A 21979-nucleotide genomic window follows, 5' to 3' on the forward strand; every position below is an offset into this window, starting at 1 on the left:
CAGTATTTATTAATCCTATGGGAAGTGGAAATTGCCTAAGCAGAAGACTGGAGTAGCATATGTGCCCATCAGAGCTGAAGGGGCATGTGTATCACAGTTATATACTTAAACTGGCTGAAAAGTGGGCGCAGTGTGGCCATTGAAAACCAGGAGTTTGACCAAGCCAACTCTGTCAAGGTCTTTGTTCTAACTGGTAAGAAATTTCACAGCATAAAGGTGCCTTCCAAAGGATGTAACCCAGAGAGGCACTTCTCATCTCCTCCTCTCAGCACTAACCTAATAATAATAACAGTGACCTATAGCCTTGTACAGAATTCCAAATATTTTACCTGTGTTTTGTCTACATTGTCACATGCACTGATGTATCATCCCTGAAGCATTTGTACTACCAGATTAAGTACCCTGTCTCAGCTCTCTCAGCTAGCTCTCTGAATTAGCTGGCAACCAGCACCAGAACAAGAGGACACAGTCTCAAGCTGCACCAGGGGAAGTTTAGGCTTGAGGTGAGGAGAAATTTCTTCACTGAGAGAGTTGTTAGCCATTGGAATGCGCTCCCGGGGAGGTGGTGGAGTCACCATCCCTGGAGGTGTTCAAGAGGGGATTGGACATGGCACTTGATGCCATGGTTTAGTAGTCATGAGGTCTGTGGTGACAGGTTGGACAGGTCTTTTCCAACCTTATTGATTCTATGATTGTATGAATTTATTTATTTATTTGGTGTGAAATGTCCTGTAGACACAGGCATTGCCATTTAAGATGCTCCACTGACTATTTCAGATTGGTTACAAACAATTCCAGAGCAATGTTTATCAGAGCTTTTACTCTTGAGATGTACAATGTAGGTCTCTTTCCAAAAACTCCAGAAAGCATGCCTAGAACTGTTGAATCAGGGAGGTGTTCAATTAGAAAATCTTTCATCTTTAGTGGGAAAAATAAAAGTCATCTCTTTTCCTTAGATGGCCTTTGGAATGTAGGGACTGTTACAAACCTCAAAACCAGGGAGCTCCTTCAGCTTCTGAAATGGCTGCAAATTCTCACAGTTGTGTTCTTGGATGGTTTGGCATCGCTTTAGCAATGCAAAGCCTTGCTCCAAGACATCTTCATATCCCTGCCTTGGCTGCTGGAACAGATGTGTTTGGTGATGTCCTGAACCTACCCCGAATTACTTGTGTGCCTTGCTGCAGTAGTATCCTCCACAACATCTGACCTCTTTCTTCTGCTTACAGGGGTTATCTTTTACATCACAGAGGTAAATTCTAGCAGACCTGGATGCTGCTTGTATCGTTCTCTGGAATGTGCCCAGAGAAGGGCCATGAGGATGGTCAGAGGGCTGGAGCACCTCTCCTATTAGGTCAGGCTGAGAGAGTTGGGGCTTGTTCAGTTTGGAGAAGAGAAGGCGCTGAGGAGACCTTCTTGTAGCCTTCCAGTATCTGATGGGGGCTTACAAAAAAGCTGGGGAGGGACTTTTTAGGCTGTCAGGTAGTGATAGGACTAGGGGGAATGGAACAAAAGTAGAAATGGGTAGATTCGGATTGGATGTCAGGAAGAAGTTCTTCACCATGAGGGTGGTGAGACACTGGCACAGGTTGCCCAGGGATGTGGTGGAAGCCTCATCCCTGGAGGTTTTGAAGGGCAGGCTGGAGGTGGCTGTGAGCAACCTGATGTAGTGTGAGGTGTCCCTCGCCTCGCCTCGCCTTTCCTTGCCTTGCCTCGCCTCGCCTTTCCTTCTCTCCCTCTCCTCTCCCTCTCCTCTCCCTCTCCTCTCCCTCTCCTCTCCCTCTCCTCTCCCTCTCCTCTCCCTCTCCTCTCCCTCTCCTCTTTCTTTTTATTTCTTTCTGGTTTTTGTTGGTTTTTATTTGTCATTGCAGGCTGGCAGTGCTTCTCTCCAGATGTACCATTTGGCACATTAAGCAATTCTTTTCTTAGAAGGGGAACCTATGGTTTTGCCATGTAATGCAAAACACCAATGGAATCACTACATAAGCAAAATGCCAGTAATGGTATCGTGGTCCAGCCACAAACATTGGTATGTTAATTTTGTTTTATTTTTCCCAGTGTGTCATCTGTAGTGCTGTATTTTGTATCAGGCCTATGGCTGTCCTGTTTAGTATCAGATTTTAAAGTGTGTTTTCCAGGAGAAGTTTAAGCTATGAAACTAATGGGTTTGGTGCTTGAAAAAAAAAAAAAGAAAGAGAGAAAGAAAGAAAGAAAAAAGAAAAAAAAAGGAAAGAAAAGAGAGAAAGAAAGAAGGAAAGAGAGAAAGGGAGGAAGAAAGGGGAAGAAGGAGGGAAGGAAGGAAGGAAAGAAGGAAGGAAGGAAGGAGGGAAGGAAGGAAGGAAGGAAGGAAGGAAGGAAGGAAGGAAGGAAGGAAGGAAGGAACAAGGAAGAAGGAAGGCAGGAAGGAAAAGAAAGGAAGGAGGAAGGAACAAGGAAGGAAGGATGGAAGCTAGAAAGGAAGGAAAAGGAAGGAATGTTCTTAATATGGATCAAATTGTTATTGTAGCCTGAATTTAGAGACCAGGCCAAATTTTTCCCACAATTATAGCTGTTTAACCTTTCAGCTGTATGGCTGTACTTTCAATAATGGTATTCTAATGGTATCCAAATACATTGGAAAGCAAGGAGTTTACTCTTTGGCTGTGGCTTACACTTGCATTGCTTCTTAAGACTAAATACACCTTTAAATAAAATGTTGCTTTCTTTGTAAGTAAGAAGATTACAATATCTACAACATTTTTAATTTGCATATTGAAGGCAGTGACTGACCTCTCACTCCTCTGTGCTGTCTTAGGTCTCTAATGGGTCATCCAATTGTTTAGCTCTTGCAAATGCAGTAGTAGTAGCTCTTATCTGTTTCATCTGCTGTATTTCAACTTTCTTGCTGAATTTATCCTAGCATACTGATGTAGTGTGGAAAGGAATAGCATTGCCCTCCCCCCAAAAAATATTATTTTCAGTTCCTTTGATTTTCTGGCAGCTGGAATAGTGGGGAGGAATTACATAGCCAGGGGTTTTCTTTACTATCCCTCTATTTATTTGCATGCAGAAGCAGAACATGAGTTGTTGGGGTTTTTTTTTTTCCATTTGCCTTTTCTAGATGAGGGTGGGATTTAACCTACAATTTCTTTTCAGATCTCATGAAGGGCCTTCCAAGGGCTTGTTTGTATTAAGTGCCATTCATATGTACAGCAGAGACAGCCCTTTCCCAGGTGTGCTTCAGTCTAAGGAAGAGGAAGAAGGGTTAGGGGAAGAAGGGCAAGGCAGTGTAGGCACAGAAGGGTGGTGATTTGCAGAGGTCCATGAGGCACATCATCAGGAAGGCAATCTGATTTTACTACATCCCCTCCTTAAGGCTCAGGGTTGCTGGAAGCTGAGAAGGAATATCTCAAGGAGAATTGTTTTATTCCTGCTGTGTTTCTCACACACCTACCCTAGGTATTTGCTGCTGAATACTCTCAGAGGCAGGATATTGGGTTGGGCAGTGGTTTGATCAAACCTGACATGCTTCTATGTAGTAGCTTCCTAAGCTGGGATCTGTTTTCTCACCCATCTTAAGTAATCATAGAGCATGTTGCCTCTTCCTGTTGTCTTTGCCCCACTTTAATACTTCTGGTGCTGTTAGGCTTGTTTCTGGCTTATGTCTTATAGGAGAGTCATGGTCACACTCTCCTATCAGCTAGCCACCAAACATGGCAGATGATAGGCTGAATTCCAAGGAGCGAGTACATGTGCTGCAGTCCCATGGGAGTCTTGCTTCTTGCTGCATTAGAGGTCCTGGATGCACATGAGGTCCTGAGTTCCCCAGCTTCTTTTGTTGAGGGCCTTTGGGCTGGGCATTGGGAATCTAAATGATCCAGATGATCATTTAGAAACTCCAGATAGTAAAAAATGCCTTTTTAGTAAGAAATGCTTTTTCACCTTGCATAGATGGCCATAGCATTACTGTAATTCCCTTGTCTTGCAAGTGGGATGGTTGGGTTTGATGATCTTAGAGGTCTTTTGAATCCTTAATGATACTGAGATTCTAAGTAAGAGGCAGCAAAGGTAGAAGGACATTTCTCTCTCCTCTCTGTCACTACACACCAGCTCTTGATGTGTATTACAGAGAGCTTCTTCCCATCAGTAGGCTTTACCTTTTCCCCTGTAAGAAGAAGCTCTGTTCTTTGTCCAAAAGATTTTATTTTCAATTCCCTGTGTGAGGAGGGGGCAGTACTTCTCACAAACAGCAGAGCTGCCCAGGGAAGTGGTGGAGTCACCATCCCTGGAGGTGTTCAAGAGGGGATTGAATGTGGCACTTGGTGCCATGGTTTAGTAGTCATGAGGTCTGTGGTGACAGGTTGGACTTGATGATCTTTGAGGTCTTTTGCAACCTTATTGATTCTATGATTCTATGACAGTTAACTTCCTCTTAGCCTAGGGGCCAAGGGAGAAAACAGCTTGGCTACACAGATAGATTCTTGCTTGGCAGGGCTGCTCTTTACTCTTTTCCCTGGGGGAAAGGTTGTTGCCTTGGGGAGAGAGCTGCAGTGTACTGCCCAGCCTGACTCCTAGCATGGGTTCCCTAGAATTTTTCTGTTTGTTATAACAAATATCTTGTAATTCAAGCTCTCCATAGGTGGGGTCAGACTCTGCTCAGCAGAGTTTCGGTAGCTAATAGGTTTCTTTCTATTTCATATGACAGGCCTTCAGTTTTTAACTGGCTCATGCCATTCACCATAAACTTCACATTTCCTCCTCCCAAGTTAAATCTGTCAATTCTAGCTTTTGCCTGTCCTCACAGTCTGAAAATGACAGCTTCTGGTTTACCTGCACATACCAAGTGGTGGATGATCAACAGCAAAAAAAGTTATTTCTGTCCAGGTTTCTGCTTTTCTAGCTTGATTAACTATGTAATTAATAATGACCACATGTGGCAAGGTAAGCACTTTATTCTGGGGCTTCTCCCCTGTCCCATGAACGCTGGGAAAGAATCCAAGGGTGGCACTTAGTTGTGAGAACACTTTCCCTTTCCTGTCAGTTCAATTCTGAAAGTCTGGTCATGCTCTAAATCCCCTGGAAGAGGAACAGGCAAAATGTCATTATTTCTACTTCGAGCCTATGAAGGCTAAAATCTCAAGGATTTCTGAGAGGAAGCTAATCCTCACTCCTGGTCAGCCATAGGAGTGAAAAGGACAATGCTAATGCTGTGTCCTGGTTTGTTTTATTCTTTATTTTTTTTTCAGTTTTCTTTTCTTTTTTTCCCTTTTTTCATCTTTTTTTACTTTTTATATCTTTCTTTTTTTTTTTTTTTCCTTTTTCCATTTTTCTTTCTCCCTTTCTCTGTTTTTCTTTTTCCTTTCTTTTTTTTTTTTTTTTTTTTTTTTCTTTTTTCGTTTCTCTTTGGAGCAATCATCTCAGGACAGAATGTGGTTTTGAAGGCTTACAGCCTTTGGAATTGGAGTGTCACCACCGTGTTGCTGTGATCTCTTCCATGCTGATAGAACATGAGAAGCAAATGGGATGCATATTCAAGGTAGATTACTGTTTAAAAGTTACTAGCTGAATGTTTCAAATCATATTTGGGCTTTTCTCACTCCCATTTATGTTCTAGAAAGTGATTCCCGGCATCCTGGCCTGCATCAGGAATAGTGTGGCCAGCAGGAGCAGGGAAGTCATGGTGCCCCCATACTCAGCACTGGTTAGGCCACACCTTGAGTCCTGTGTCCAGTTCTGGGCTCCTCAGTTTAAGAAGGATATTAAGACACTTGAATGTACCCAGAGAAGGGCAATGATGCTGGGGAGAGGCCTTGAGCACAAGCCCTATGAGGAGAGGCTGAGGAAGCTGGGGTTGTCTAGCCTAGAGAAGAGAAGGCTCAGGGGAGACCTTATTGCTGTCTACAGCCACCTGAAGGTGGTTGTAGCCAGGTGGGGGTTGGTCTCTTCTCCCAGGCAACCATCACCAGAACAAAAGGACACATTGTCAAGCTGCACCAGGGGAAGTTTAGGCTTGAGATGAGGAGAAAGTTCTTTACTGAGAGAGTTGTTAGCCATTGGAATGTGCTGCCCAGGGAAGTGGTTGAGTCACCATCCCTGGAGGTGTTCAAGAGGGGATTAGATGTGGCACTTGGTGCCATGGTTTAGTGACAGGTTGGCCTTGATGATCTTTGAGGTCTCTTCCAACCTTGGTGATTCTGTGATTCCCTCCCAGGTGTAGGGTGCCTGAGCTGGGGCTGTTAAGATAGTCTGAGATTACTATGGGGCTGTTTCTTCTTTGAGACAAATACGTTAAATACAGTTAAAGCTGGAACTGGCTTGTGGATGTGACTCAAAGCACTGCCACTGCTTTACTCACCAGTATGCTATGAGTGAGAGTTCATCCATGAAAGAGATGTTGATTAAACAATCAGCCTGTGTAAAGCTTTTGCCTGTTGCACACAATCTACTCTGCATGTTTGCTATATTTTCATAAGAGGTAGCTGAACTTACATATTCCTCATTCCAAAGTCCATTCAATTTTTTCATACTTTTCACTTAGAAATGGCTTTTCATGCCTGGCTGTCATCCAAATTGCATATTGAAGGCATTTCTGGGGAAGCTTGATGTTTTAGAGTGTGAATAAAGTGTTGCCTGATAAAAGAAAGCCAGACTTGCTCAACATTCACACTGAAGAGTATGTAAATAGTGAAGGCTGAAATGTCACAACAAATAAAGATGCTTTTGAAGTATCACCCTGCTTAAGGCATGGAGGTGATACTTGATGAGCTACATTGGTGAAGTCTATTCAAAATCATGCATTGCCATCAGCTGCTGCTATTTGTGTGTCAGAGGATTCCTCTGTAGTCACACAAAATCTCGTATTATGTTATTTTCCTTCAAAATCTTCCTGGAACGTTCTGCTAGAATGACTGCAAAGCAAGTTTTATCTAGAACTTGTTGCAGGTATTTTCACAAGGCTGCTCTCCTCCTTTGTCCCTGTCCATCATTTGTCCTTTACTTGTCTGCCTGTGTCCACATCTCTTCTCTTGCCCTCCTTAACTGGCAGCTCTCTGATATAAGAGCCAACTTTCTTTTGTATGTGCATACAACACCTAGATTCTTGTCCATAATTAATGCTTACTTTCCATATATCCACCAGCACACGGTACTTCCTAAGAAGAATTAGTCCTTTCCTTAAGAGAGGAGCTAGGTTAGTCTTTTATGAGTTTAGGTTGGTAGATTCTTTTGTATGTTATTACAGAAAAGGAGTGGGCCCGTTACATGAATTTTCACTCGGAAGAATGGATGGTGAGTTCACTGGCAGGGCATACTCTGTAGGCTTTCCCCCTTACCACTGCCTCACACTTTTCCACATGCCTGTGTCCAAAAACCTTGGGGCTGTGGGCATGTTGTGCAAAATTGAAGTTGGTGTCCTCCTGACTTATAGAATTGTAGAATCATAGAATTGTTAGGGATGGAAGGGACCTCAAGGATCATCCAGTTCCAACCCCCCTGCCATGGACAGGGACACCTCGCACTAGATCAGGTTGCTCAGAGCAACATCCAGCCTGCCCTTCAAAACCTCCAGGGATGAGGCTTCTACCACCTCCCAGGGCAACCTGTTTCAGTGTCTCACCACCCTCATGCTGAAAAACTTCCTAACATCCAATCTGAATCTACCCATTTCCACTTTTGTTCCATTCCCCCTAGTCCTATCACTACCTGACACCCTATAAAGTCCCTCCCCAGCTTTCTTGTAAGCCCCCTTCAGACACTGGAATACTGGAAGGCCACAAAAAAGTCTCCTTGGAGCCTTTTCTTCTCCAGACTGAACAGCCCCAACTCCCTCAGTCTATCCTCATAGAGGAGGAGCTCCAATCTTCTAATCATTCCTTAGGATTGTGATACAGAGATCAAGAGAAGAAGGACTCTGATTCCTGGTTGACAGAGATCCAGTGGGTGCTTTTTCATTTGATTTATGTGATTTACTGACAAGTTGTGGTAGTTTTAGGCTATGCCTTTAAAATCTAGCTGCAGATTTGGGGCAGAAAAGTAGAAAAATATAAATAAATCACTATTGGGTGTAAAAAGGAAAACAAAAGATTATTTTAATCAAATTCATTGGGTAAATGTCTGGGATAAGAGGAGCTGTGTCATAACAATTCTTCACATTTTCCATTTCCTGTTCCTTTTCTCTTCTCTTCTAATCTTGGCTGTGTTGCTTTAATTGGGAGGGAGGTAATGTGCTTCTGGTTAGCCTTGGGATAAGTCTAACCCACTGCTTTCTCACTCAACTCCTCTCTCTCTTGGGATAGAGGAGTTTTGGGGGGCTGGTGAGAGGCCTGGAGCACAAGCCCTACAAGGAGAGGCTGAAGGAGCTGGGATGTTTAGCCTGGAGAAGAGGAGGCTGAGGGGGGACCTTATTGCTGTCTACAGCCACCTGAAGGTGGTTGTAGCCAGGTGAGGGTTGGTCTCTTCTCCCAGGCAACCAGCACCGGAACAAGAGGACACATTGTCAAGCTGCACCAGGGGAAGTTTAGGCTCGAGGTGAGGAGAAAGTTCTTTACTGAGAGAGTTGTTAGCCATTGGAGTGTGCTGCCCAGGGAGGTGGTGGAGTCACCATCCCTGAAGGTGTTCAAGAGGGGGTTGGACGTGGCACTTGGTGCCATGGTTTAGTCATGGAGTCTGTGGTGACAGTTTGGACTTAATGATCTTTGAGGTCTCTTCCAACCTTGATGATTCTGTGATTCTCAGGTCTTTTGACCAGGGGATTTTTGTGTTGTTTGCTAGTTGTAAATATCTGTATAATATTATAAACACTGTGTTTCTTGTACATATTAATTGCATTATATTTGTAGAGTGTAGTTTTTGCTTGTAAATACAGCTTCTTTTGCTTCTAACTGAGTTGGTCTGGCTAAAAGTTAATGCTGGGGGAAACTTCAACCCACCACACAAATATTCATAGATTACTGAGTTAGAAGGGACCTGAAGGATCATCCAGTCCAACCTTCCAGGGTAAGAATGTAGTTTAAATTATATGGCCCTGCACTCTGACAAGCTGAACCTTGATACTGTCTAATGTAAGGGAATTCACCATCTCCCTTGGGAGTTTATTCCAATGTCTAATAGTTCAAATGTGAATACTTTTTTTCTGGCATCCAGTCCAGATCTCCCCAATAGCTACTTGTCCCCATTACCCCTTGCCTTTACCATGCGATTCTGTAAAAAGGGAGTCTCCCTCCTTGTGATAGCCACCCTTTATGAATTTGTACATTGATATGAAGTCTCCCCTAAGTCTTCTCTTCTTGATGCTGAGAAAACCCAGTTCTCTCAGCCTTCCTTCATATGACAGGTCTGCCAGTCCTCTGATCATTCTTGTGGTCCTTCTCTGGACCCTTTCCAGCCTATCTGCATCCTAGGACAGAGGCTTGTGGCAGTTTTAGGCTGATGCCTAGAAAATTTTCCACAGATTGAGTAGAAAGTGGGGGAATTTAAATAAATTACCATTGGATGCAAAAGAAAAATAATGGTAAGGTCTAAATAATCCCATTGCTCTGATAACTAACATAAAGTTAGTTGTATAAACTAACTTTTTTCTCTTTTTTTGTCTTCTTTGCTCTAGCAAACACTAGCTGGTGCCTTTGCTTGGCTGTTGCTGACCTTGTGTGGTGGTTTAAGCCTTAACTGGGAGTTAAGAGCTCAGATGGTGGCAAGGCTGAAAATCTCTCCCCCGCTCCCCCCTCCTCCCTCCCAATGGAGAGGGAAAAAAAAGGAAAGGAGCAAATCCACCAAGCAATAATTTGGAGTCAGCTTGGAAGTAGAGAGGTAAAGAGTTTTCTTTAAACCAAATATATATAACAATGACAGGTAAGGTTTACAAGGGCAAGGAACTAGGATGGATGGGAGGGGGACAAAGAAGAAGAATACAAAACCAGTCCCTCTCTGAAGAGGCATGGAGGCAGCAGTGAGAAGGCTCAGGCTGGACCACGTGGCAGAGGAGCAGGAAGGCAGCTGCAGTAGCTCTCATCCAGGAGAGGCAGGAGCCAAAAGGAGCTAATAGCTGCAATGCCCTGCTTTTTATACCCTAGCTGGGCAGGGAGGGGGGAGTGGAACAGACTCAGTTTCCCAGAGGGGAAAACACCCTGCAGGGAGGGCAAAGCACCCACAAGCGCTCCACCCTGCTTTGTTCCTTTTCAGAATGAGCATTAACCCACCACACCTTGGCTGCATTCTTGTTGCTCTTCTCTCTCTCTTTTCCCTTTTATAGGGGTGAGAGAAGGGAGTTGAGAGGGGGGAAGCTGTTGGTAACCCCTTGGTTTTGTCCACACGGGTGTTTGTGTTGTTCATAAAATACATGTAAATATTGTATATTTTGTACATATTCATTGCATTTCATATTTCTAGATTATAGTTTTGCTTGTGAAAAATAGCTTCATTTGCTTTCTAGCTGAACTGGTCTGGCAATTTTATTTTTTGGGGTAATTTCAACCCACCACAAGACAACCTTTATCACTTTGTAAAGGTGCCTCAAAGAGCATGTAAAGTTATATTTCATAGGACCCTTAATATTCTTTCATACTATTAGGCTCTACTTTATTGTCAACAGCAACTATTGAGTGAGATTAGATTTGATGTTAAGAATGGTCTAGGCTGGAAGGTACCTCCAGAGCTCATCTAGTCCAACCTTCCCACAGTCAGGAGGGACATCCCCAACTAGATCAGGTTGCTTGGGGCCTTGTCGAGCCTCACCTTGAATATCTCCAGGGAAGGGGCCTCAACCACCTCTCTGGGCAACCTGTTCCAGTGTTCCACCACTGATAGAAAGGTGAAAATCTTTTCAAAGTCTTTTTCTGAGTGGAGTCTTTACTAATTGTACTACATAAATGTAAGAGTGCAGATTCAATTACTCTATCATCATAACTTGGATCACAGGATGTTAGGGGTTGGAAGGGATCTCCAGAGATCATTGAGTCCAACACCCTCACACCCCCACCCCATGTCTCAGATTTTCACTCACTTGTGGAATGAAGCTGAAGTGCACTTCTCCCTGGAAATTTGTTTTTAATATAATCTCATTTTTCTAGTTAAACATTTCAAAGGAAATATACTGAGCAAGAAAAAGAGGACTACTTTGGAGTACTCTTTAGGCAGAAGATTGCCTGAGGACTTCCTTATTGAATGTACTTTGCCTCCTTATCTTGCTTTTCTTCTTTTTTTTTTTTCGTTCTTTTTTTTGTTTTTTTCAGTATCTCCAACAACATGGATTAGAGCTATTGAGATGTCGGTGTAGGTCACAAAAGTTTGGAGACCGGAAATACTTGATTTCAGCAGTTGAATTTAAAGTTATCTGAAGGTAAATATCTCTTATCTATATGGTGTGTAAACTGTGTACTCATCTGGTTTCCTTTCCTTACTGGATATCGTTTTCCCTTGATGAGTGGTTCATTTGGCTTCCTAAGCAGAACTAGACAAACTCCCAAATCACTTCATGCTTTCAGTCAGCTGTGTCACCTTTCTCTCCTATTTTTTATTTTCTTTCATCATTCTTCTCATGCTTCTGGAACGGCTGAGCTGTACTGTTGCGAAAGTTTTGCTATCACCTGCTTGTCTCAAACTTCGTGCCTCAAAATGAGCGTGTTTGCTATTCAGCTACCATGTCTCCAATAAGGTGTGTTTCAGGGTTTGTGATTTCAAATGCGAGTGCAAACATTACCTTTCTAATGATACCTTGTGTTGGATTCAAAGATGCAAACACTGCAACTGTGTGTAACAGAGTTACGTGCCCCTATGAGTTGCAGAAGCTGTAACCTACTGCTGTAAATTCTTATTGAAGTTTCCAATGGTAATACCTTGCCCAAATCACAGAATAGCTGAATTGTCAGGGTTGGAAGGGACCTCAAGGATCATCTAGTTCCAAAGCCCCAGCCATGGGCAGGGACACCTCACACTACATCAGTTTGCTCAGAGCCCCATCCAGCCTGGCTTTAAAAACCTCCAAGGATGGGGCTTCTACCACTTCCCTAGGAAACCTGTTCCAGTGTCTCACCACCCTTATGGTGAAGAACTTCTTCCTAACATCTAATCTAAATCTCCCCTCCTCTAGCTTGGGTTCATTCCCCATAGTCCTATCACTATGTGACAGCCTAAAAAGTCTCTCCCCAGCTTTCTTGTAGACCCTTTACATTATTTGAAGGCCACAATAAGGTTTCCTGGGAGCCTTCTCTTCTCACAATTGAAGAACCCCAGCTCTTTCAGTCTGTCATCATAGGAGAGGTGCTCCAGCCCCTCCCCCCCCCCCCCGCCCCGGTTCAGGACCCTGCACTTGTCCTTACTGAACTTCATAAATCCTTGATTAAATGGCCATTGTCTGTTGCTAAACAGTTCGTGTAGAGCCTAAAGCTTACTAAAATCCAATGACAGTTCAAGTTTCTAAGAAGGATGTGTGTGATGTGTACTGTACTCATACAGGCATTTTCACAAGTCCTGTGTATGGGTATATGTGTGTATTTGTTCTAATAGCCAGTCATTATCAGTAATATCAATATACATCAGTGAGGCATTAGTTAACCCAATGCTTTCCAGAGGATATTTCATAGAATCATACAACACATTGGATTGGAAGGGACCCTCACAGGTTGTGTTAACCAACCTTCTTGCAGTGAGCAGGGACATCTCCAACTAGATTAGATTACTTCTGGCCCCATCAAGTCTGACCTTGAATATCTCCAAGAATGGGGCCTCAACCACCACCCTGGGCAACCTATTCCACTGTTCCACCACCCTCATGGTAAAGAACTTGTTTCTAATAGCCAATTAAGTATACTCTTCCCTAGTTTGAAACCATTGGCCCTTATCCTATCCCTACAGGTCTTTGTAACAAGTCCCTCTCCAGCCTTCTTTCAGGCCCTCTTCAGGTTATTATTAGGTCTCCCAGGAGGCTTCTCTTCTCCAGGCTGAACAACCCGAGTTCCATCAGCCTGTCTTAATAACAGAGCTTCACCTCCTGGGGACTCATTTCCACTCACTGATCACCTTCAGGGCCTTACCTACCTCCTGATTGTGGGGATGATGCAGGATCCTTTTGGTCATGAGCTTTTTGTAGTGACCAATCCTGTCCCTGTTCCTGTCCTGGGGAGGTCAGAGTGTGATTCTCGGTGGTGCCCAACGACAGCACAAGGGGCAGTGGGTAGAAGCTGAGGAATAGGAAGTTTCATGCAAATATGATGACATTTTTTTTCACTGTGAGGAGGACAGGGCACTGGAACAAGCTGCCCAGGGAGGTATGGAGTCTCCCTCTCTGGAGAAATTCAAAACTCAACCTGATGTGTTCCTGTGTAATCTGGTGTAGTTGATCCTGCTCTGGCATAGGGGTTGGACTGAATGATCTTGGTTTGAGGTGAGGAGAAAGTTCTTCACAGAGAGAGTTGTTGGCTGTTGGAATGTGCTGCCCAGGGAGGTGGTGGAGTCACCATCCCTGGAGGTGTTCAAGAGGGGATTGGATGTGGCACTTGGTGCCATGGTTTAGTAGTCATGAGGTCTGTGGTGACAGGTTGGATTTGATGATCTTTGAGGTCTCTTCCAACCTTATTGATTCTATGAGTCTATGATCTTTCAAGGTCCCTTCCAGCCCCTTCCACCAGCCTACCTCTTTCTTCAGTTCCCTTGTGCTCCAACTCTGTCATGCTCCTACTTTGAAAAGATATTCTGAAAAAAATTTCACCTTTCCTCCATACCATTATCACTTCATAACACACCATTATCGCTCCATAACACAGCATTATCAGCAAATGCCTGATAACATATCCCTATATGTTTGCTCTTGTGAAAGAAATTAATATTTACTACTTTTATTGCTGCAAGCAGTTTTGGAATAAGTCTTGGCACTGTTAACTGTTTTGCTACCATGAATGCAAATCTTGCCTTTAATTTACCTTTCTTCTACATGATTAGAAACAGGTTGTCCACAATGAGTTGAGGGCTGAGTTTGGCTCTAGGAATCTCTGTTACTGGTGGTGCTGTGTAGGCCAAATGAAAACCAGCTTGACTTCGGTCAGAGTCCAGGCTAACTCTCCTCAACTTGGCAACCATAAGTAGCATGCTGCTCAATAAAGTGGTGTGAAGAAGGATTGATGCACTAATGTTGCTATCTATACTTCATGGTCAAAGAAATAAAACTATTTTTAAAAGTAAAATCCTCCCAGGAGCGCTAAGCAGAGCTTCTTGCATTCCCTACCTGTTTTCTGCCTGTGCAAAGCTGCTGCTTCTGCATTTACTAGGGTAAGTGTCATAGAAAGCACTACATGGAGAAACTTGTTTTTATCTTGATTGTTGATGCCCTTTCAGGACTATGAAATTAAGAGCCTGATGCATCTGACTCTGAAATCCCAGAAAAAGGATGGAAGTAGGAGTTCAGTACCACCCACATACATCTCAGACCCTTTAAAAGCAACAGGAATTTAGAGGGACTGTAGCAGCAAAGAACATAGGTGCAGTCTCAAAATCACATGAAGCTACCATTGCTTTAAAGATCTGTCTTAAAACTCTGACTGTGCTGATGTATTAATTTACCAGCTGATGGACTTTGAAAAGCCTGATTTTTCAGTGCCAGTCATATGGAAAAAATGGGGTCAATACTCCAGTTCTGTGGCCTTTTGTACTGTTTTTTTTCCTACATGATGTAAGGGGTGGAGTCCACTGCTTCACAGCCTTCTTGAAGAGGAATATTGATGCGTTTCCAGTTAGGCTGAGACAGCAGTTCAATTTTTGGTGGCATTTTTTTAGTTTCCTCTGCCAAAGTTGTGCAGCTGCTTCGTATTTCATCTCAGGAATAGCATTTGCTTGAAACCAGTCTTCAGGAATCCAGTGTGTAACTTGGAGGGGGTGAGGGTATCCTCAATTTCATTAAAATAATTTCCAGGATTTTTGTGGAGGAAAAGGCTTGGAGAAAGGAAAGAAGCCAGCATGCTATTAATGAAAACATTAGATTCCTTGCAGAACACCACTTTCCTCACAAGGCAAACACCAAAAGAAGGAAGAAGTGATTCTTGGGTTTCTGATTTCTGTGGCCTTTTGAGCTGATTTGCAGCCGTGAGAAAGGTGCCAATATTTGTATTGTTTGGCACGGAAAAGATTACCTTGTAACTCATCTTGTCTGGCTATGGCCTGGCACTGGATCATGACCAGGTTGATGGCAGCCTAACAGTTTTAAAAGAATATGTTGGCATTTTATGAAAAGGGAAGTTATTACACTTGAAAGGAAGCAAAAACAAAAACAGAAAACCTACATTTGTCAGTTTTATGGCAGAGAGGCAGTAAAAATTCTGGCACATTGCTTCAGCCAATCCCTGCAATAAATTAGTGAACTAAATTGATTACAAAATCAAAGATGAATTTACATAAGCATTTGTGTTTTAGTTACCCTGCTCCTACAGTGTGTCAGGCACTCAAAAGAGTCAACCCCATGCCCCTTACACTTAAGATTAGTTTATGGCTTCAATTTAGATATGTGGCAGCGAGAAGGGAGCATGGAAAGAAAAGAAGAGCATGGGAAGGGCTGGGACCTGCTGGGTCACTGGCTCCAGTCCCTCCCAGTCTCAGGAAATCTCATTGTGTTACCCTCTTTCAGACTGTGTTACGATCTTGACATACCATTAGATGATACAAAAGATGGGGATTTAAATTTACAGATTTGTCCCAGTCCAGTAGAGTTTTCCTCTGTCTCCATTAGCTGAGGCTTATCGCGAGTTTCTACTGGTGGCTTTGTTTCAGAACAGGGCAGTGTGCCAGCAGGCTGGGGACTGTGGCAGCAACATAAGTGAGCAGAGCATGAAGAACAAGGAGGATTCAGAGTCACTCTTCCAGCAGCCAGGAGGAGCATCAAGTTGGAAAATAAGGTTTTCAAACATTATTTCTCTTTCTGTTTGCAACCTGCTGTCAGAGGAGTGAAAGCACTTCACTTCCCCCAGGTATGCCTACCCTGCTGTGCAGTCTAGGGTGAATCAAAGAACCTGGGATGCTGGGGACAAAGGGAACTGACACCTGGGGAGCCCCACACTGCACTGTCTGGGTGGTCTCCATTCTCACACTAGCTTAAGTATGCCTGTGTTGTGCAATGCACCATCCTTGGAAACTCTCACACTATTTCAAAACCTTTCAGTGAGTGTCTTCACCTTCACACTCGTGTATGAGTTCAGCATATGTGTAAGGCATACAAAGAAGGGTTCCTTGGTGAGGGCCACAGCCTCAAAAGCAGTTATGAATTATTTTGCTTTGTCAGTCAGAACTGTAAACTGCAACTGTATGGATTTAGAGCTGCAGACTGGAGCTAAGTGGAGTTCCTAGCATTATAGCATGTTTTCATTCAGGCAGCGTAGCCAAAGCAAACGATGAAACCAGACTTCTTCTTGTGGTCAGAAAGAAACAAACAATTTGTTTTGATTGAAGGCTCGGTGCTGTGGAGAGGCCTGGAGTTATAAGCAGCTGCATAGGAAGCCCAATGATATGGGATGGTGGTTGCCAATGCGAGCTGCATCCATCGCAACCAAACCTATGGTGTTACGAGTGGCTGCAGCACTGAGAGAGAAACAGATCTCTCACTTCTGTCAAGAAAGAGGACTTGGCCAAAGTTATCTGCTTTTCTGTATGCCAGTCAAGAGTTTTGAATATTGAGTGTAATTGCCTGAGTAGTAGCCCTGGGCAACCTGGTCTAGTTGGGGGTGTCCCTGCTGACTGCAGGGGTAGGTCAGACTAGGTGACCTTTGGCAGTCCCTTCCAGCCCAGACCATTCTATGATTTTATGGTTCTATGATTCTATGACTGGCAGTAATTTTCTATAAGAGCTATTTTTCCTGTTTTGGAAAGGAGCAGCACGATGGCGAGTGATCTGTGTGAGTCACACATACTATCACACCTTCCTGCAGCCAGAGAATGGGTGGTGAATATGGTCCAGCCCTGCAGTGCTGTGTCCTCTGCATAACACAGCTATGTGCTGACTGAGACTGGCAGCTTGCTGTTCTCTCTTATGAAGACAGACACAGAGTTGGGGGTGTTCAGTTTGGAGCAGGCCTTATTATGGCTTTCCAGTATCTGAATGAGACTACGAGAAAACTGGTGAGGAACTTTTTAAAAGGCTGTCAAGTAGTAATAGGACAAGGGGGAATGGAACAAAACTAGAAATGGGTAGATGCAGATTGGATGTTAGGAAGAAGTTCTTCACCATGAAGGTGGTGAGACACTGGAAGGGGTTGCCCAGGGAGGTGGTAGAAGCCCCATCCCTGGAGGTTTTTAAGGCCAGGCTGCATGTGTCTCTGGGCAACCTGATGTAGTGTGAGGTGTCCCTGCCCATGGCAGGGGGGTTGGAACTAGATAGTCCTTCATGTCCCTTCCAACCATAAGAATTCTCTTATTCTTTTTTATTCCTCCCTGGGACAAGAGATATTCTCTGCGTCTGAACTTTGGCCACAACCACCTCATGAAGTGCTAAAGGGTGGGGTCGGAGTGGCTGGACAGCAGGCAAGCAGAAAGGGACCTGGGAGTGCTGGTTGACAGCTGGCTAAACATGAGCCAGCAGTGTGCCCAGGTGGCCAAGAAGGCCAATGGCATCCTGGCCTGCATCAGAAATAGTGTGGCCAGCAGGAGCAGGGAAGTCATTGTGCCCCTGTACGCAGTGCTGGTTAGGCCACACTTTGAGTCCTGTGTCCAGTTCTGGGCCCCTCAGTTTAAGAAGGACATTGATTCACTTGAATGTGTCCAGAGAAGAGCAGTGAGGCTGGGGAGAGGCCTAGAGCATAAGCCCTACGAGGAGAGGCTGAGAGAGCTGGGATTGTTTAGCCTGGAGAAGAGGAGGCTCAGGGGAGACCTTATTGCTGTCTACAACTACCTGAAGGGAGCTTGTAGCCAGGAAGGAATTGGTCTCTTCTCCCAGGCAACCTGTGGCAGAACAAGAGGAAACAATCTCAAGCTGCACCAGGGGAAGTTTAGGCTTGAGGTGATGAGAAAGTTCTTCACAGAGAGAGTTGTTAGCCATTGGAATGGGCTGCCAAGGGAGGTGGTGGAGTCACCGTCCCTGGAGGTGTTCAAAAAAGGATTGTACACGGCACTTGAAGTCATGGTTTAGTTAATCATGAGGTGTTAGGTAATTGGTTGGACTTGATGATCTCTGAGATCTTTTCCAACCTTATTGATTCTGATTCTATGAAACTGTGCCTCAAAGCAGTCCCTGTGCCACTTCAGCTCTCCCCAAACATTACTGGTGTCTCCTGTTCATCTAAAACTATGGAAGATGAAACATACACTTGCCCTCAAGAATATCTTCAGCTCAATTTAGAAGAATTAGGTAAGACAGTTCTCAGTGAAGGACTTGCTCACTTTGCATTTCAGTTGCTTTCTACTCACCTGTAATCCACTATAGGGCCAAAGTGCAAACATTTGCTCTACCTGTTTGAACTCCCTTTGCCATGTTTTGCAGGATAATATAAACTGCAGTGAGTTGGGTGAACAGAACTGAATATAATGCTGCAGTACTAGCTGGGCATCCTACACTGTGAAAGAACTTCAGCTTGTCTTTTAATGCTGTAGTTCCCCTTTCACTTATTTATCATTGCTTCCTTTGCAATATGAGCTTTGAAATCAAAGCACTTCCACAGTGGCCTTCTGTTGTGCTTGACAAGGGCATACTGGACATACAAGTTACTTAAGGGCTAATAATATAGGTGGAAGCTGAAGCACATTTGTGACCGTTTGAGGCTGTGCCTTTAAGAAAGGGACAGTGCTGGGACACTCTGGCTGACTGTTTTGGAATAATAACAAAAACAATCAGATATTCAAAATTAATTTCACTGGTAGATTGGTAGAATGCAAGTTTAAGTTTTGAGTTCAGTTGAAATTTTTCTCAGTTTCTCTCTGTCCTGCTTTTCCAGCCTGTCTGCTTCTGAGCAGCCAGAGTTCTGACCTTGGATAAAGATAAGCACTAATCCTACTAATAGGCCTACTAAAATTCTTCTCTCTTAATAACTGCCTTTTCTCTCTTTCTAACCCTTTTTGGGAAAAAAAGGAGGTAGGGGGAGAGAGGGAGGTACAGGGGGGGAACCCTCCTCTGTCCGGAGGAGGGAATTTCGTTCCTGTATTATTTTTTTTTCCCCCTTGCTGTATATTTCTGCACATATATTGTAAATACTGTATATATTGTATATCTAACCTGCCTTTCCACATTGCTTGTAAAATATAGCATTCCTTCCACATCTCCGGCTGAGTTAGCTGTGGTTTTTTTTTCCTCTTTGTGGGGGAGAGAAAGCTAGGCCTTTTCTCTCAACCCACTACAACATTACAGGGGGCAGGCTCTCCTCAGCTGCACCCTGTGATAGTACAAGGGGCAATGGATATAAACTACAGCACAGGAGGTTCCTCCTCAACATGAGGAGGAACTTCTTCACTGTGAGAGTGACAGAGCCCTGGAGCAGGCTGCCCAGAGGGGTTGTGGAGTCTCCTTCCCTGGAGCCTTTCTATCCCTGTCTGGATGTGTTCCTGTGAGACCTGTGCTTGATTCTATAGTCCTGCTCTGGCAGGGGGGGTAGAACTTGATGATCTCCAGAAGTCCCTCCCAACCCATAACATCCTGTGAGCCTGTATCACAGTATCACAGTACATTAGAGGTTGGAAGGGACCTCAAAGAGATCAAGTCCAACCCCCTTGCTGGATCAGGATCACTTAGCATAGACCACACAGGGATGCATCCAGGTGGGTTTTGAAAGTCTTCAGAGAAGGAGACTCCACAACCTCTTTGGGCAGTCTGTTCCATTAAGTGAATGCTATATATTTATGGCATATATGCAGAAGACAGAACTGTGAGGTTAAGGCTGTCCATTGCAGAATTAACTGGGAGTTCCTTTCAAAAGCGGTTGTGAACTCAGAGCAAGTAGATATGCCCCTGTGTATTGGCAATGTTCTGCATTGGCAATGTTCTGTGGAACAGTCACTTTTGTTCCTCTCTGAATGCACCTTTGAGATTGGATTTGTTGGTTTTATGTTGCAATCTCCTCTGAATTCTGTCACATTTAGGAATTGTTGTCATTTATTTTGAAGATTAATTTAATCTAAAAGCTTTGTTCAGGTGATTCAAACTTGCTAATTTATCTATAGTTTCCTTTTGGAGGGTGTTCTCAATGTGAATATGTCTCCTTTAGATGCTGAAAGCAAAACCTGTTGTGTTTTGTATAGAACTCAACATAAGAAGCGTATTTCCAGTATGCTAAGATTCTGTAAGGGATTTTAGGCCAAGGACTGCTGCTAATTTGGCAAATTGGCTTTTGAGTAAGATGGGGATAAAGACTCTCATTTCTGATGAGAAGGTTGCAGTCCTGGGCAAGAACAGTGGAAAAACTTTAGATATAGTTTTTAACTGGCAGAAGTTTTGCTTAGATAGTATGCTTGTGAAAGATGTGCTCAGATTTTGAGAGTCCAAATCTCATCTCAAGAACATGAGATGTTTATGTTCAGACTTTGCTTTTCATCATGGGATTGGCAGAGGGGGAGGAGAGTATCTGATCCTTAATGTCTTTGTATCTAATTCCTGTTTTACAGATGGGAAATTAATAACAGTTCTTTACCATCTAGGGGTATTGTAAAGCTTAATATCGAGCAAACAGCATGGTAATTTAGAGGTCACACATGTGGTAAAACAGAGTAAGCACCCAAATCTTCTCCCTGCCAAAACCTTCATCTGCTTCATGGAAGCATAGGTGAACAGAAAGATTAGATCTGCCATTTAAAAATGAGATTTGAACAAAGCTGTTTCCTGGGAATTTCAGCAAAAAAGAGTTTCTGCAGAGTGTGTTGTTCAGGAAGTCATGGTAGAAAATATGCTAATCATTGCTTTGAAGCTCTTAACAGGACTAAAACACAAATAAATGAAGTTTAGAGTCTGAATTTGCTTGCAGAGCTCTAGAATCCCCCCAGTTGTCTGTCTGTAGGTCAGTCAGCTGTTTGTTTGTCCCTGTAAATATGGCTGAGACCAGCAAGATCCGTGAGTCAGGATGGGAATTTCCTGGTGGGCTGCTTTGCTGCTCCAGAATACTATAGAGCTGTTCAAATAAAGATGAGCTGGGACAATGTAACAGCTGGCTGAGATGAGCATGGGAAAGAAAAATATGGTGATGGGAGAAGGAGAAGTGACTTGGTGTGTTGGCATTCCTTTCTTTTCAGGGCAAGGACATGTGAAAGGACTTGTCACCCACAGAAAGACCCTCTCACATCCTATTGTGGTGAAACCTTCAGCCTTCAAATAATACCCCAAGTTGTGCATTTCCAGATGCAACTGGCATAAACACATTCTCACACCACGGGGATTTAACTTTATCTTCTTACCCCATAGCCTTGCAAACTCAGAGACCTGCTGGTTCACTCATGGAGAGGGTTGGGGTTTTTTCCCCCTCATTTTAGATTTTCCAATGTGCCTTTCTGGTAAGTTGCTTTGCCTTTCAGCATCAAACCGCACGCATGCCGAGATCCTCCTTTTGTGACTGGATAAATGAAGCTCGTTGGTAAATCTTTAAGTTGAGAAGGTTTTCTAATTTCCACAGATCAAGTGCACTAAGGGATTTGGAGACTTGCCTTGTACCTCTAAGTGTCTTAGCTCAAAGTGTTAGTTAAGTGTAAGCAAAGGTAATTCTGCAGGAAAAGTGGAAAAAGGGATGTAAATAAGAGTATGTCTAAGGTGGGGGCGGGGGGGAAGAGGGGGTTGTTACATACAATAGGGGGTGTGTGTGTGTATGTATCTGTATTTAACATGAAAGCCTTGTGTTGATCAGAGGGTTTGTGAAAAGTTGATTTTCCAGTTCAGCAAAACTTTTAGATAAAAACACTTGCTTCTGGTCAGCTGCAGCTAGTTTCCCTCCCTCTCTCATTAAAATGAAAGACAAGTGTTCCCACTTCATTCATCCTTGAATGACCTGTTTGATCTAAAGTAGAGCTTCTCTCAGAGCTAGGTCCTGGTCATCGGACCAGGAGGACTGTTAATTTCTGTGTTTGT

The 21979-nt window shown here is 43.7% G+C and overlaps 1 long non-coding RNA gene across 1 annotated transcript; it reads left to right on the forward strand.

Annotated features, from left to right (window-relative positions):
- Positions 1 to 9587: 9587 nt before the first annotated feature.
- On the forward strand, positions 9588 to 21647 carry LOC137454211 (uncharacterized). The gene is made up of 4 exons (XR_010990558.1): positions 9588 to 9780; positions 11202 to 11308; positions 15724 to 15920; positions 21154 to 21647. It is a non-coding gene; the product is annotated as an uncharacterized lncRNA (long non-coding RNA).
- The last annotated feature ends 332 nt before the right edge of the window (positions 21648 to 21979 follow it).

Source organism: Melanerpes formicivorus, unplaced genomic scaffold (genome assembly GCF_026170545.1).
Source record: "Melanerpes formicivorus ecotype bairdi unplaced genomic scaffold, bMelFor1.0.p_v2 SCAF_3, whole genome shotgun sequence".
Classification (NCBI taxonomy): Eukaryota; Metazoa; Chordata; class Aves; order Piciformes; family Picidae; genus Melanerpes; species Melanerpes formicivorus.